General features: G+C 47.2%; 1 protein-coding gene and 1 pseudogene across 4 annotated transcripts in view; one reads left to right on the top strand and one right to left on the bottom strand.

Annotated features, from left to right (window-relative positions):
• The window catches only part of FOXN3 (forkhead box N3), a 352,396-nt gene that overhangs the window by 222,768 nt on the left and 116,026 nt on the right, over positions 1 to 13,602 (bottom strand). The window lies entirely within an intron of this gene.
• Positions 9,860 to 11,351, top strand: LOC129065841 (60S ribosomal protein L13-like; annotated as a pseudogene).

Raw genomic sequence — 13,602 nt, 5'->3', positions numbered from 1 at the left:
TGATTTGGCCTGGGAGGACGTATAGATGGAAAAGAATGTGAAAGATCACATTCTCAGTGATCTGGACCCCTGAGATGGCGGGATTCCGCAAAGATCATCTTGTCATCCCTTTATAGGAAACGTGTTTTTCTCTGGCCTGGAAACCTGGCCAGGCACATCTGCTGGAGTCCATTTCTTCACCCACCCACACTCTCATGACCTGATGCTCCAGAGAGTAACAACGCGAACCCACTTTGAAACATCAGCCTTCTCCCTCCAAACCCCAATGACATCTCTTGGTCTGAAATGCCTGCCCCCGCGTGAGGGAGCCTGGCTCAGAGGCTCCACGACGCTCCCCAGCTTGCTGCTTCTGAATAAGCTGAATATTGAACCAAGCACAAAGGGAGTAAGACGCAGCAGTGGCTGAAAAAGCTCCCTCCGTCCAGTTCATTCCGTCTGGCAGAGGCAGTTGAAAGGTGTTTCAATCCCCGAAAAACTTCTCATTTAAACTTGGGGTGCAAAAGGCATCTGCAATGTGAGCGTCCCTGGACCCGCACGGGGACAGAAAGGGAAGGTTTCAATGAAACACAAAAGCAACGCAGACCTGAAGCGGAGCAGGCTGCCCCACAACAAGGCAGCCAACTGCCAAACTGTCATTTTGCTCAGCGGCTGAACAGAAGGCTCGAGTAATGACAACCACAAAACTCATTTAAAGTCTGAAAAGGTGACTAATGAGCTCATTCATGCTGGCTATAAATTATTCACTACAACACGGATCCCACTCAAGACAAACAGTAAAGTAAACTTTAAACACAGACTACGCGGGCCTCCTAAGTGGAACAAGTTATGTCTGTAAAACTTTTCACAATGAGAGGGATACTTGCCTCTCCCTTGTCTATTGTCACATTCATTCTTCTGTTTACTTTTTTTTACTGCCTTTAATCAAGTTTAAGCAGACACAGCTGTTACACATTTATTTCTCTGTTGAGGTTTTTTTTTTTTTTTTCCATTAGTTATTACAAGCAATCATGATGCTCTAAAAATAGCAGCAAATTATATTCTCTAGAAATTGAAGGCTGACCTTAAAACGAAGCCCAGGTCTTCAGAAAGAATATTCAGATGCACATGTTGGGTGAGTGGCAGCCCTGTACAAAGGCGAAACAAAAGTGCACAGCATTTTCCATTCTGTGAGAGGTTTTCTCTTTGCTTCCCAATTTCCTTGGGTTCCAGGGGAAACATGTTGCTTCCAAACCTTACAATACAGAACCTGCTTCCCATGACCATGTTTTCATTAAGATTTTCACGAAAACTCACAATCTTAACATAAGAAAAAGAGAGTGTCTCAGTCAGGCCTCTCGGCACAGACAAACCGAGCAGCAGGTTTGTTGAAAACCCACCACCATTCGCTGCAGACAACTTGCAGTTTCCTGTTCAATATTAAATAAATAATTTTAGCTCTTCTGTTTGCATAAACTCTGCTATTTGCTACTACTGCAACTACTAAAAGCATTGGGACTGCGGAGAAGCAGTCTCGTGTTTTTCACACCTTTTTTAACATCTACTTCCAAGATACAGTAAAGTAAGAGTTAAGAATTTCAAATCCATTTTTTTCTTAAAAACGGTCCCCAAATAAGTACTTACATTAGTTCTTGGTCAGATCGCTGAACATTGTGTATTTTTAAACTGCTTTGAATACTTTGAAAAGGAGCCACAGAAAAGCCACAGAAAACACATACTCAAATACCGCCAGATGAAGGTTCTGCCTAACCAAAAGTGAAAGCAGAAAGGTCTGAGCCGACTTGGGCCCTGCACACACGTTGAGATTACAGGGGGGAAATAGTCTTGGGCCAGAGAACATTGCCTAACGTACGGGAGAGCAAGTACGGAAGGCAAATTAAGCGCAGGGCTTTAACTTCAAACTGACCCAGGGCCTCGCTCTGACTCCACTTAAGGAGAACCTTCGGGTTGTTTTCAGTTTCTTGCACACAAACGAAAGGCTTGCCCAGCCATTTCTGTTGTCTGAAATGCAAAGCAATTTTTCTCTGAAGTAGAGAGAGAGGAGTCCTGCAATATTTATAGCGAAGTACACGGCCACCTACCGACCAACAATCTGGTTGGTCTCACCTGTCTAGCATGGTTTTTTATACACATTTCTGTATCCAAAAAAAAGCCATTCTTTCATTCCTCTGTGCCAGAGTTCTTGCAGTTGTTTGGTTTTGTTTTGGTTTTTTTTTTAATCAGTCAACATGTAAAAATGCAATACCAACCAAAGAAATGGAAAAGTCTAAAACGACATCGCATCTAAGACTCAGCTGCTCTGCAGGTCTCCACCAACTAGATCCCTGCCACCCCTCGGTGCAGGGTGTGGACAAAATGCTGCTTTTTTGAACCCAAGCCACATGTAGCTTCTTGCTGGTACCGAGCCTGACAGGCAGAGGTTTCCCCTCTCTTCACGGGAGGGACACTCGGCTTGTCCAGGGATGGCCCTACTGTCACCTTCCTTCTAATTTTCTTGAGATGATCACACATAATGTCAATTTGGCCCGAAGAGGTTCAGTGACCACCGAGTACCCGATTTACTTCACCCCAAAGAATTACAAAACACACACAACAAAAGCTCCCAATGCTTCCTGCGCGCCAGGCACCGCGCCAAGGGCTTTACTTGCATTATTTATTTCATCCTTCCACGACACAGGTGCTGTCCTCCTCTTTCACAGATGAGGATACTAAGGCTTAAAGAAATTAAGCCATTGGCCTGGGGTCAACAACTGGTGCTCGTAGAAGAGAAATGAAAAGTTAAGATCCCACGTCTGTCTCGCCTGCAGAGCCCATCCTCTTAACCACCACGTTCTCCTATCTATTTATACTACCCAAGATATCGTTTCTAAGATCACAGAATGGAACTTGCTGCTTACAATCTACCGCTGGGACTTCTTTGTTACAATTTTTGGGGTGTAGTTTAGTTTTTTACGTAGCATTTTTCAAATGGGCCAATAACCATAGACACCCTTTCTACCCTCACTCTCTCGGCTCCGGGTGCTCACACAGAAATGGACACCATTCACTGAATGGACAGACATATGTACAAGATACCCAAATACCCGGGGCAACAGTCACACACCAGCCATCTGCTCCCTTCTGAAATGTAAAACACAAGAGACTTTGGAGAAAAAAAAAACACAACTCCTGACAGTTGACCACTCCAGAGGCCGGGTCTGAAACCCCAGGTGCATCCCCACCTCCCACTGGATGACCCTCAGGAGGAACAAGCAGTGGGGAAGGTGCCCACCAAACGCTCTCCTCTTTCTCCAGTCTTTACCCTACTCTCCCCAAATCTGACAATGAAGCCTTTTTTCAATCTCCTACAGCAACAGGGTTAATGATCTGATGGTGTCACTTCATGTTAAGGCTTCCAAAGTTCAACCACTTGACTAGAAAACAATTTCAAACAATTTCTTTTGCACTTCGCCCACAAAGTTAGGTGGTTGTCTGCCGGTTTAGAAACACCACTGACTACCACACTAGAGCTTTTTTCCGAAAGCGTTATTACAGAGAATTGGGTCAAGGCCCAGATCAACATTTGCCAGGCCTATAAATATGTTCAAAAATTAGCCAGTCACAGTGAAAATATACCAACTGTACTACTAATCGGATTAACTTTTCCCGTATAGCCTGGACAGGAGGGAAAACTCCCTGGCTAAGGCAGCCCAAGGTCCCCACGGGTCCTCTGCAGTTTTCACACAGCCCTGCGCCTTGGACTTGGAGGGGACATAAGCTCCCCGAGCCTCCTGCCACCTCCAGCACCCACGGCACCTCCAGCACCCATGACACCACCAAACAGATTTTGGTACCACACCAATGAGCCCATTCCCTTGTGACCCACCCCCAGATGCTTCCTTGAAAGGTTTCCTCATGCCGCTACTGGAATCTCATCTCAAGACTAGCCAAAGGCTCTGCGGAAAGTGGGCGCAGTAGAAGGCTGAGGCCTGTGGTCCCAGTCTCCAGAAACCCTCAGCTATCCAGAGGGATCTGGGTCCACTGCCTTTCAAAGTCCCTCTCTGGCCTCCGCCAGCAGCAGCTCCCTCTGAAACCAAACCGAACCTCTCTTGGCCCCCTTCTGCCGCCAGCACCGCAGCAGCACCTCGCATGGTCACGGTAAGAAGCACACATCCTGCTCAGACCTTCCGGATCCCTGTGAATGAACAACGAAGTGGCACGTGCCACGCAGAAGATATGCTGGCCACGTCAGAGCAGGTTTTATACGCTGTTGTCTATGGCTGCTCCCTCCCATCTTCCACTGCACCCCAACTGGCAGATTCAACTTCTCAGTTAAGAACCATCCCTGAATAGGGATATTCAGGGATGGTTCTGCCATAGTAGTCTTTAATACTACAAAACAGAGAAAACCATACTTCAACAAATTTAGTGGCTGGACTTATTAAGAACAAAAAGATTTGGGTGAAAAATGTGAAATTAATTATCACTGAGCACTTTAAAATTATGGCTTAATGTGTAAACATGGCCATATTAGTAGCGTATTGCTGACGGACGGGGATTAACTGCAGAGAACACATGGCTCCCGGGGAATCAGGACTCACACTCAGGTCTCAGAGTGTGACCAAGCAGCTGGGCCCATTCTGACCTCCAGGAGGGACAACGTCTCAATTTTACGTCCCCAAGTGCCTATCCCCAGACTGGGGACTGGGAAAGGCTAAATTTACACAGTACACTGTGCTGTTACAAAAGAACAGGGTGGAGTCCCTTGCCCCCAGGAGAGCAAACTATGGCGGAAAGGAAAAGTCAGCCCCTCCCAGGAATGTGACAAACCCGTCTGGATTGTCCTGATCTGCTGGATAAGACCCTGGCCTGGCCTGAACCGATCCTTTCTTTTCTTTTGCTAGTAAATTTCTGTTTATAAAAACCTTCCATTTTGTACAACTTCCAGTAGCTCCCGTCTGTTTGCTAGACTGGGTGCTGCCCAATTCATGAGTCGTTTAATAAAGTCAATTAGACCTTCATTTGTACTCAGTTGAATTTTGTTTTTTAACAGTAGTTAGCACATGAAGACTGAGCTATATTTTACCTGCTTTAGGTCATCAAATGCTCCCAAAGGTCAATGTGAGGTAGAGGTTGGTCAACGTAGATAGTTAACAAATGATGTTGAATGAATGGCTTGCACAAATTTAACTAATTTAAAATTATATTTAGTGTCAATGAGAATATTTTCTTTAGTAAGACTGAAACTATAAAATTATAAAGATGAGTATCAATAAATACAACACAATACGACCTAGTTAACATTTATTGAATACTCACCAAAGAATTTACCATGAAATACTGAACCTCAGCCTCCCTCATTCACAGAGGCCCTCCCCACAGGTCTGGGAAGGACCCCAGAAATATATTCAATGAGCATCTTCAGCATTTAAGATTAGTCACCGCACAAAAAAAAACTTAAAATGCCCCAAACCCTTAAAGCGCACAAGGAAAGATACTTCAGGTTTCCCCAAATTTAACAACCCTAAAAGTTTACATGATGTTATCAATAACCAGTTGAGAAGCTAAAAAAACTTTTTTGACTAAACTATGAAAAAATAGAAACCATGCTAGAAGAGTAAGTATCTTGCTATTCTCTCAAGAGAAAATGACATTCCACAATCACTGTCACATGAAATGAGCAAAGAGTACACAACCCAAAAAATGTCAGAAAAAGAGTAATGCAGACATACATGAAACAGTTGACTATTAATAATATTAGTTTTTTTTTTATTTTGGGATGTTTGGGATGCCAGCTTTTTAATGATTTCCTTTCTGTGTTTTCTTGCATCATTTGAAATAAATGCTTACTATTACACTTAATTTTATTATTTGCCATTTTGTATTCCTTTCTTAAAGACCCCCACCCCCAAACTAAATCCGCCTCAGGCCATACAGGGCGGGCCTCTGCCCTCTGTGTGCCACCTGGGCGCCAGGCTCCGTGCTGTCCCCGGACTGCCTGCCGAGGTTTGTCTGAGGCAGGGCCTCCTGTCCCCAAGGGACCGATGAGGGAGCTGGGCCTCACGCGTTCTGAAGCGGCTTGCGCTGTAACCCAGGTCAGCAGCTTGATGCCAAGGGCTCCTAGCCAGGGCCCCCCATCCGCCTGACCCGTCCCGCTTCTGGGCTCGCCCACCACACAAGGTAAGAACACGGAGGGCCACCCCTTCACCAGCTGTGTCTTCCCCGTCGCTGGCTGCTGCAGCGGCTCCCAAGGGAGGGCTGCAAGACGGGGCATCTCAAGCCCAGGGAGCAGAGCCCTGTTTCAGTTCGCTGCAGAGCTGGGGGTCTGACCCTATCCCTGGGCGGCAGTGGACTCTGAGGTGGTTCACCTTTCGGGTCCGCCTGTCCAAGCCTCAGTGAGGGCGGGGCATTGACTGCTTTAGGGCAGATGCAGGGAAGGACCACTGGGGACCAGGCGCCGGTATGACACCAGAAAAGAGAGCCCTGCAAAGTTCCTTTTCCTGCGCAACCCCGTCCCTCCCCCAATGTCACCCCAGCCTCAGGCCATCTCCCCTCTCAATTCAGAGCAACTGTATTGTCCACGTAATGGCAGAGCACTGTGTGTCTGGTGAACTCCCTGCAGACTCAGTTGTGCGTCTGCTGATCTGGGGCCCTCCTCCCCAACTTCCTGAACCCTGTCCCATCCAACCCCCCCCCCAGCCCCCCGCACACAGGATGGACCTGCTGTTTTCTGGTACCATGCACCCTATGTTACAAATGACCAAACTGCAGGGTGATATGCGACTTACCTTCTTGGAGCAGAAAGCAGCCAAGCCAGGAGCAGCCTGGGGGACAGTGCAAGGCAAGGCCTTGGACTTGACCACAGACACAATGTCACTGGTAATCACCGGGGCTCTGAGTCACCCCGGCAGCCTCAGCTCTGCCTCGGACAAGCCACCGGGTTAGAACAGAAAGAGCCCCCTTCTCCCAGGGGGTATAGGTATGCAAAGTTCCAAGGAGAGAAAGAGAAAGACCACCCAGTTGCCCACACCCTGAAGAGTAGACTTTGTTAACATATGTAAAGAACTAAAGCTTCCCTTGAAGCAGGGGTGGGGGTGGAAATGGGTCAGCGACTCAGGATGCTGGGGGCTCCTACAAATTCCACAAAGGTGAAACCTCTTCCAAGACCCACCCAGCACACTGGCAGCATTGACCTTGGCCTTGCGGTTGTGGTCTCGGCAACAATGGCTCGGGTTACACAGGGGGCTCTGACCAGCTGACTTTTCCGATGGCACTCAACGTTCAAATCATCCGACCTTCCCTTCCCCGTTCCCACGCTCACCAAACTACTTCCAGGCAGTAATATTTCTCACTGTGAATTAATACGTGGGCCTTTTGATTTGCTACACCTGTCCTGTGAGGTTAGTTACCAGGGGTATCCTTGGGAAACAGGTCTGCTACTGAGCTGAAAGTGACATCACATGGGGAAATTCTTCATTTTACCCGATACTGCTGTTGACCATAAAGGCCCACTGGGACACCCCTATCTTCTAAGCAAGGTAAATAGCAGAGTCCTGCCCAGCAGATGGAAAGTGTTAGAAATCATTGCCAGGTAAGAAACTGAGCCCCCTCTGGTGTGGCTCAGTGGACTGAGTGCCGACTTGCACACCAAAGGGTCGCTGGTTTGATTCCCAGTCAGGGTGCAGGCCTGGGTTGCGGGCCAGGTCCCTAGTTGGGGGCACACGAGAAGCAAACCACACATTGATGTTTCTATCCCTCTCTTTCTCCTTCTCTTCCCCTTTCTCTAAAAATAAAAAATAAAAATAAAATCTTCCCCAAAAAGTTAGATATTATTATTAAAAATAAAAAAGAGGTTGAATGAGGAACCAATCGGTCTGCTATAAAAAACCAATAGATCCATTAGAAAGAATACACTTGTTCTTTTGACTGCTACAATATCCACTTAAAAGACGAGAGGCTGGGTGGCTGGGCGGCAGGAGGGTGAGCTACACGGGATGTGTGCAGCCGTGGCCTCGCCGTGACAGCACAGGCTAGGCATTTGGCCTGTTGGTGCCTGGCTGTCCTCGCCTGTAAAATGGGAACGGAATGCCACCTACGTCATAGGGCTGCTGGGAGGATTAGATAAAGCGATGTATGTAAAGTGCCCCCAGGGATGCGTGGCACAGGGTGAAGGTTTGCTACTATTATATAGAATAAAAAGAGATTTTTAATAGAATGAAAGTCGAGAGCCAACTGAAAGAATTATTTGCTCATTATTTACATTAATTTTGCCTAAAACTGGTCTGTTTTCTCCTAAACAGAATGATTAAAGCTTTCCTTCTTTCCCTTCTTTCTACAGTCGTCTAAACTATCAAGAAATTACCGGGGTTCTTTCCTCGAACTAATTAGGATTTCCTGATATTCTTCACAACTCCTTGAAGGCCACTTGAAAACTTTGTCCCAAATTCCGATCCTGAGCAGCATCACTGTTGAAAGGGCAAATAGCCATGGCTCTCAGAACAGGGAAAAGCAGAATAAACTAGCCTAGTCTTAATGACCAGACCCTCAAATTCCAGCCCCTTTTGAGGAGCCTGCCCTTAAAGGGTGTGCATGCTCCTGGCAGGGCTGGGGGTTGAAGCCATAGATAATTAGTTTTTAAGACTTTTTTGTTTTCAAACCTACCTGTTCCCCTTGGGGGACAAGTGCCAGCCATTTCTTGTAGCATTTTCCTACCAAGCACCTCGATGCAGAGGGGTCACATTGCTCCCAGCCCTCTGCTGCCAATGGAAACAGCTCAGTGCTGTGGTCTCATTTTAATGTATTTGTTGTAATTGTGACTTTTCTTGGGATCCACATTCCAGTGTGAGAAACGGGACAGCCTGCAGATTGGAGGCGCAGCCTTTGGCCACGAAGGAACATCCTAATTCTGCAGGCGATGATGCAACTCTGCCCCTTGACAGCAGATGAGAACCCAGGCTGGTTGTTTGATTGTTTGCTGTTTGCTTGTCTGAGAGGGAGGAAGGGAAGCAGAAAGAGAGGGAAAGAAACATCGAGCTGCTTCCTGTTGCACGTGTCCCAACCAGGGACCAAACCTGCAACCTAGGCATGTGCCCTGACCAGGAATTGAACCAGCGACCCTTCGCTTAGGGGGACAATGCCAAACCAACCGAGCCACACCGGTCGGGGCCCACTGCCTGTTTTTGTAAATGAAGTTTGCTTGTAACACAGGCACACCCATTAGTTTATGAATTGCGCATGACTGCTTTCCCACTATAGGGGCATAGATGGGCAGTTGCAAAGAAACCATCGCAGCCTGCAACGCTTAAGATAATTACTATCTGGCTCTTCTGAGAAAAGATGGGAGGATGAAAAAAGGCACCAGAATATTTACAGAAGTTCCTGATGGCCTATGACTCATGATTTAAAAGGAACAGTCACCTAATAAGTTAGCAGAAGAAAAGAAGTTGAAGTGCTGTTTCTACCAATGGCTCAGCTCTGTGAGGTCAGGCCAGTATTGTCACCTCTCTGCTCCCATTTCATTAATAAAATAGGATTAGTCATGGGTGGCAAATGCATGACAAATAATTGGTTGATACCCTAACATATGCATTTTGAACACAAGACAGGAAGTTGGCTGCTTGGTTTCTGAAAGGTAAGAGGTCTTCCCTTTGGCGGAGCAGGACCCGAGGGCCGGGACAGGAAGCACTCCTTCTGAAGCCAGCTGCACAGTAAATACTGCTTTCATTAAGCGCTTATCGAACCCCTGTGGTAATCGGTGCGCTGATCTAGTCACAGCCCCACGTGACATGGGACTGCAACAGAAGATAGTATACAGTAAGAAAAATCCCTAACGGCCCTTTTCCAGCAGCTGTTGTCCTTCAGAGAAGGCCCGTAGGCAGCAGCCATGGTGCCCAGGTCAAATGGCATGGTCTTAAAGCCTCACGTCCACAAGGACTGGCAGGGGCATGTTGCCACATGGTTTAAGCAGCCGGCACAGCGGACACACAGACACAAGGCCTGGCAAGCCAAAGTGCCACATCGCCATATACCCTGCATCCAGACCTATCCTAGAAGAGATAAGGGTGGCCAGCACCCACAAAGAGGTAGCCCAGACGATTGGGAACTTGGTGGATCTGTTGGCAGTGATGTTAGACCTTGGTCCTTAAGTTTGGATAAGAAAGAACTCAGAGCTCAGAACTCTAGTAAAAAAGGCTTATTTATCCCTTTTAGAAAGAAAGTCACAGAGGCAGAAGAAGTGGGCCGGCTGTGCTGCATGGATTCAGGAAACAAGTTACTGAGGCAAGAGGAGGACCTTGGAGCTTAGGGGAGAGAGAACAAGGGATACAGGCCTCAGGAGAGAAGAGGGGAAAGACGCGGGCGTGCTCTAGAGAGTGAGAAAGGGAGAGAGAGAGAGAGAGAGAAATACAGAGAGCACACTGGGTCCCTTGCCTTAAGGGTTTTTATCTGTTTTTGTTTGTTTGTTTGTTTGTTTTTTCTCCCCGGGGGGAGATTTTAGGGGAGGTCTGGGGAAGGATCTCAATAGAATATTCATCAGCTTTCCACATGTGTCCTTTCAGGGTCATGGTCTCTGCTGGTCTGTCAGCACTGCAGGGGAGGGTCGTAAATCATTCCCTCTGGTCCTGATGGCAGCCACGGCGTTGCTTCATCTGGTTTTGCTGTTTTCCAGGGCCTGGAACCGAAACACAACTGAGACCTAGATGTTATTCCTAGTTTGACCAAAACTCTTGCTGTGGTCAACAGACCTAAGGCTTTGTTCCTAAGATTATTTGATATTGATCAGGACCTCATTGTCCTGAGGGCTTAATGCTTAGGGCGTCTGCAAGGGCTAGTATGGGAGTCGTATGAGGCTATTCTCAGGCCCCTTGTTCCTCCTGTAAGGGGATCTAAACCACATGACTAAAGAATGCTGTAGGAAGAAAAGTCACACGACTGGGGGCGAGGTCCTGGCCTAAAATAGTTGTTTTCCATAGTTTTGCCCATTGTTAGGCATACAGGACTTTCTGCCCTGGTGTCATGCCGTACCTGGCCTAGCTGCCTACTCTATCAGACCCAAGGAGGTGGAGCAAGTCCACCTTGTCCCTGAAGGCCAATGGGCAGCAGCCGAAGAGGTGCTGCTCCAAGCTCGTCCTCTTCCCCAGGCGGCCCACAGGCCTCCAAGCAGGGAGACAGCTCTGCTGAAAAAACTCAAGTTGGCCACCCAACTGACAGGAGAAGTGAGCCCACTGGATTGTCTGCCAGAAGGAGAAAACCAGGGTCAACGCAGAGGAGAACATGAAGGCATTCGCCACCTTCACTGTATCAATGCCTGGCTCTTTGGCATCTGGGCAAAAAGAGCCAACAGACCAGCAGAACAGGATGTTGAAAAGAAAAAATAAAATGCTGTTGGCAACTTGTGATTAAAAAAGAAGAAAAGAAAGAAAAAGAAAAGAAAAGGAATCCCAAACTGGGATATTCAAAATTGTTTGGTTATGAATAGTCTCTGAAAGAATGGGTGGGGCTTCAGAAAAAAAAAAAAGGAAAACATTCCATTTTGTTCTTTACTACAAGGAACAGTAAAACAAATGCTCAGTGTGAGAAAGGTCAAGAATATATTCAAAGAACCATGGAACAGACCAGTTCATCCGAGCAAAAGGATCACTCGTGGGAATAATGGAAGGTGGCTGGAAAGGTAAAGTTGAAGCCAGAATAGGAAAGAATCTGGACCCTGGCCACATAGCTCAGTTGGTTAGAGCATCGTCCCCACACACCAAGGTTGCAGGTTAAATGCCTGGTCAGGGCACATACAAGAATCAACCAAAGAATGCATAAATCAATGGAACCAAAAAAAAAAAAAATCAATGTTTCTCTGTCTCTCTCTCTCCCCCCTCCTTCCTCTCTCTCTAAAATCAATAAGTAAAAATTTTTTTAAAAAATCAACCAATAAGCCTAAGTGGAACAAATCAATGTTTCCCTCTCTCTCAAATCAATCAGTCAATCAAGAAGGAATCTGAATCTCAAACCCACAAGTTTAGATTTTATCCTAGACAACGGGGAGCCATTGAATATTCTAGAGAAGGGAGGACATGACATCATGAGAGCAGTACCCAGAAAGATCAGCCCGGCCATGGTGTATAAGATGAGTCAGAAGGGACTGAACTACAGAGGAACTGGAACTGAAACACAGGAAACAGCATCTATCACACCGGAACAGTCTTTTGGTGAAGGAAAGAAACGATTCCTTGTTCTCATTTTAACTTAAACTTTCCTATCCGTGTATCTCTATAGGTATCTCCTATATGTTTCATAATCTTTTAATACCGGGTAAATAAGCAAAGCTGGAACCCAGCAAGGGAAGTACTTCAAGAAAAAAGTCAAGTCCTGGTCTAAGTTATCGCTCTTTTGGGAGGTATAGTATATAAGGTGTAACAGTGGCCTTTTGATTTGAAATAACAAGCAGGAAATGAGGTTATTATAGTGAGCATGAGGGTGGTTGTGTGCTCTCTCTCTCCCCCCTACCCCCCAGCCCCAATTTCATCGTTTATAACCTCCCAGGAAAGGTAGCTAAGAGTAGCTTTCTCTGCCTCAGGTTTCATCAGAAATAAGATTCTGCCCATTCTAAGCCTCTGCATCCCTCAGGTTCCCAAAGATCTGCCACTTGATGGATGACTACAGCCCTCACACGTTCATTCCCCTGGCTTTAGACATCTGTTTTTATGGCTACAGTAGAGCTTGCCTCTTGAAGTGTGAGGCAGTAAAGGGCAGAGGTTAAAATATTGCTTCAGAGCCGATGGGCTGAAGTTGGAATCCCAGCCTCCTCTACCCAGGTGACCAGCTAAGGTTACCTGCCATTTGAGCTCAAGGTCCCCACCTGTAAAATGGGGTTGATGAGTACCTGTTTCAGGAGCGTCGGGAGCCCGAACTAGGAAAATGTCTACAAAACGCTCTCTACGCTGCGCCTGGCACCCAGGAAGCCTCCGTCGATGGAGCCGCCGTCATTTGTTTCCCTGGAGCGCAGTGAATCGGGCCGCGTGAGTCCAACCCAACCCTCCCTTCATTTAATTTTCATATGCCCAGCACAGCAACTCCTTTCCCTGTTCGCACACTTCCCCAGATTCCCAGCGGACCAGAGCCCTGGGGATCCGAAGTGCCCAGGGGCTGGGGCTTCCGCGCCTGACTGCTGTCCTGTCTCTCGGGGACCTCGCGGCCTGCCAGCCCCGCGGCGACATCCCCAGTGTCCCCATGGGAGACAGAAGCGGAGTTCTCGAACCCTGAGCTGGAGGCCCCCTATACCTTCCCCTGCTGTTTCGAGGAGATTCAGGATGGTTCCCCGCGGCCCTCAGATCTCGCCACCAGTTTAAGGAAGAGTTAGGTCTAGCACCCAGGCCTACTCATTCCATCTTCTCTCCTTCCTCCAAATCACATTTTAAAAAATTACAAAAATCAAAATGGCCTACTATGGGGAAACTTGGAAACTAGAGAAAAGTAAAAAGCAGGGGCAAGCACGTGTATCTCCTCACTGCCCAGAGCTTCCACACTTCCATGAACAATTCGGACCGTCTTGGCAGGGTTTCTCTGTTCCTGTAACAAAAAATGAGATCTCACCCTGTGGTAAACGCACTTGGGGCTCTGCTGTTTTCCACTTCACAA

This window comes from Pteronotus mesoamericanus, unplaced genomic scaffold, assembly GCF_021234165.1.
Source record: "Pteronotus mesoamericanus isolate MK-2021 breed Mesoamerican mustached bat unplaced genomic scaffold, CSHL_Meso_final contig_182, whole genome shotgun sequence".
NCBI classification, from domain to species: Eukaryota; Metazoa; Chordata; class Mammalia; order Chiroptera; family Mormoopidae; genus Pteronotus; species Pteronotus mesoamericanus.
This window is presented reverse-complemented; position numbering and strand designations above follow the sequence as displayed.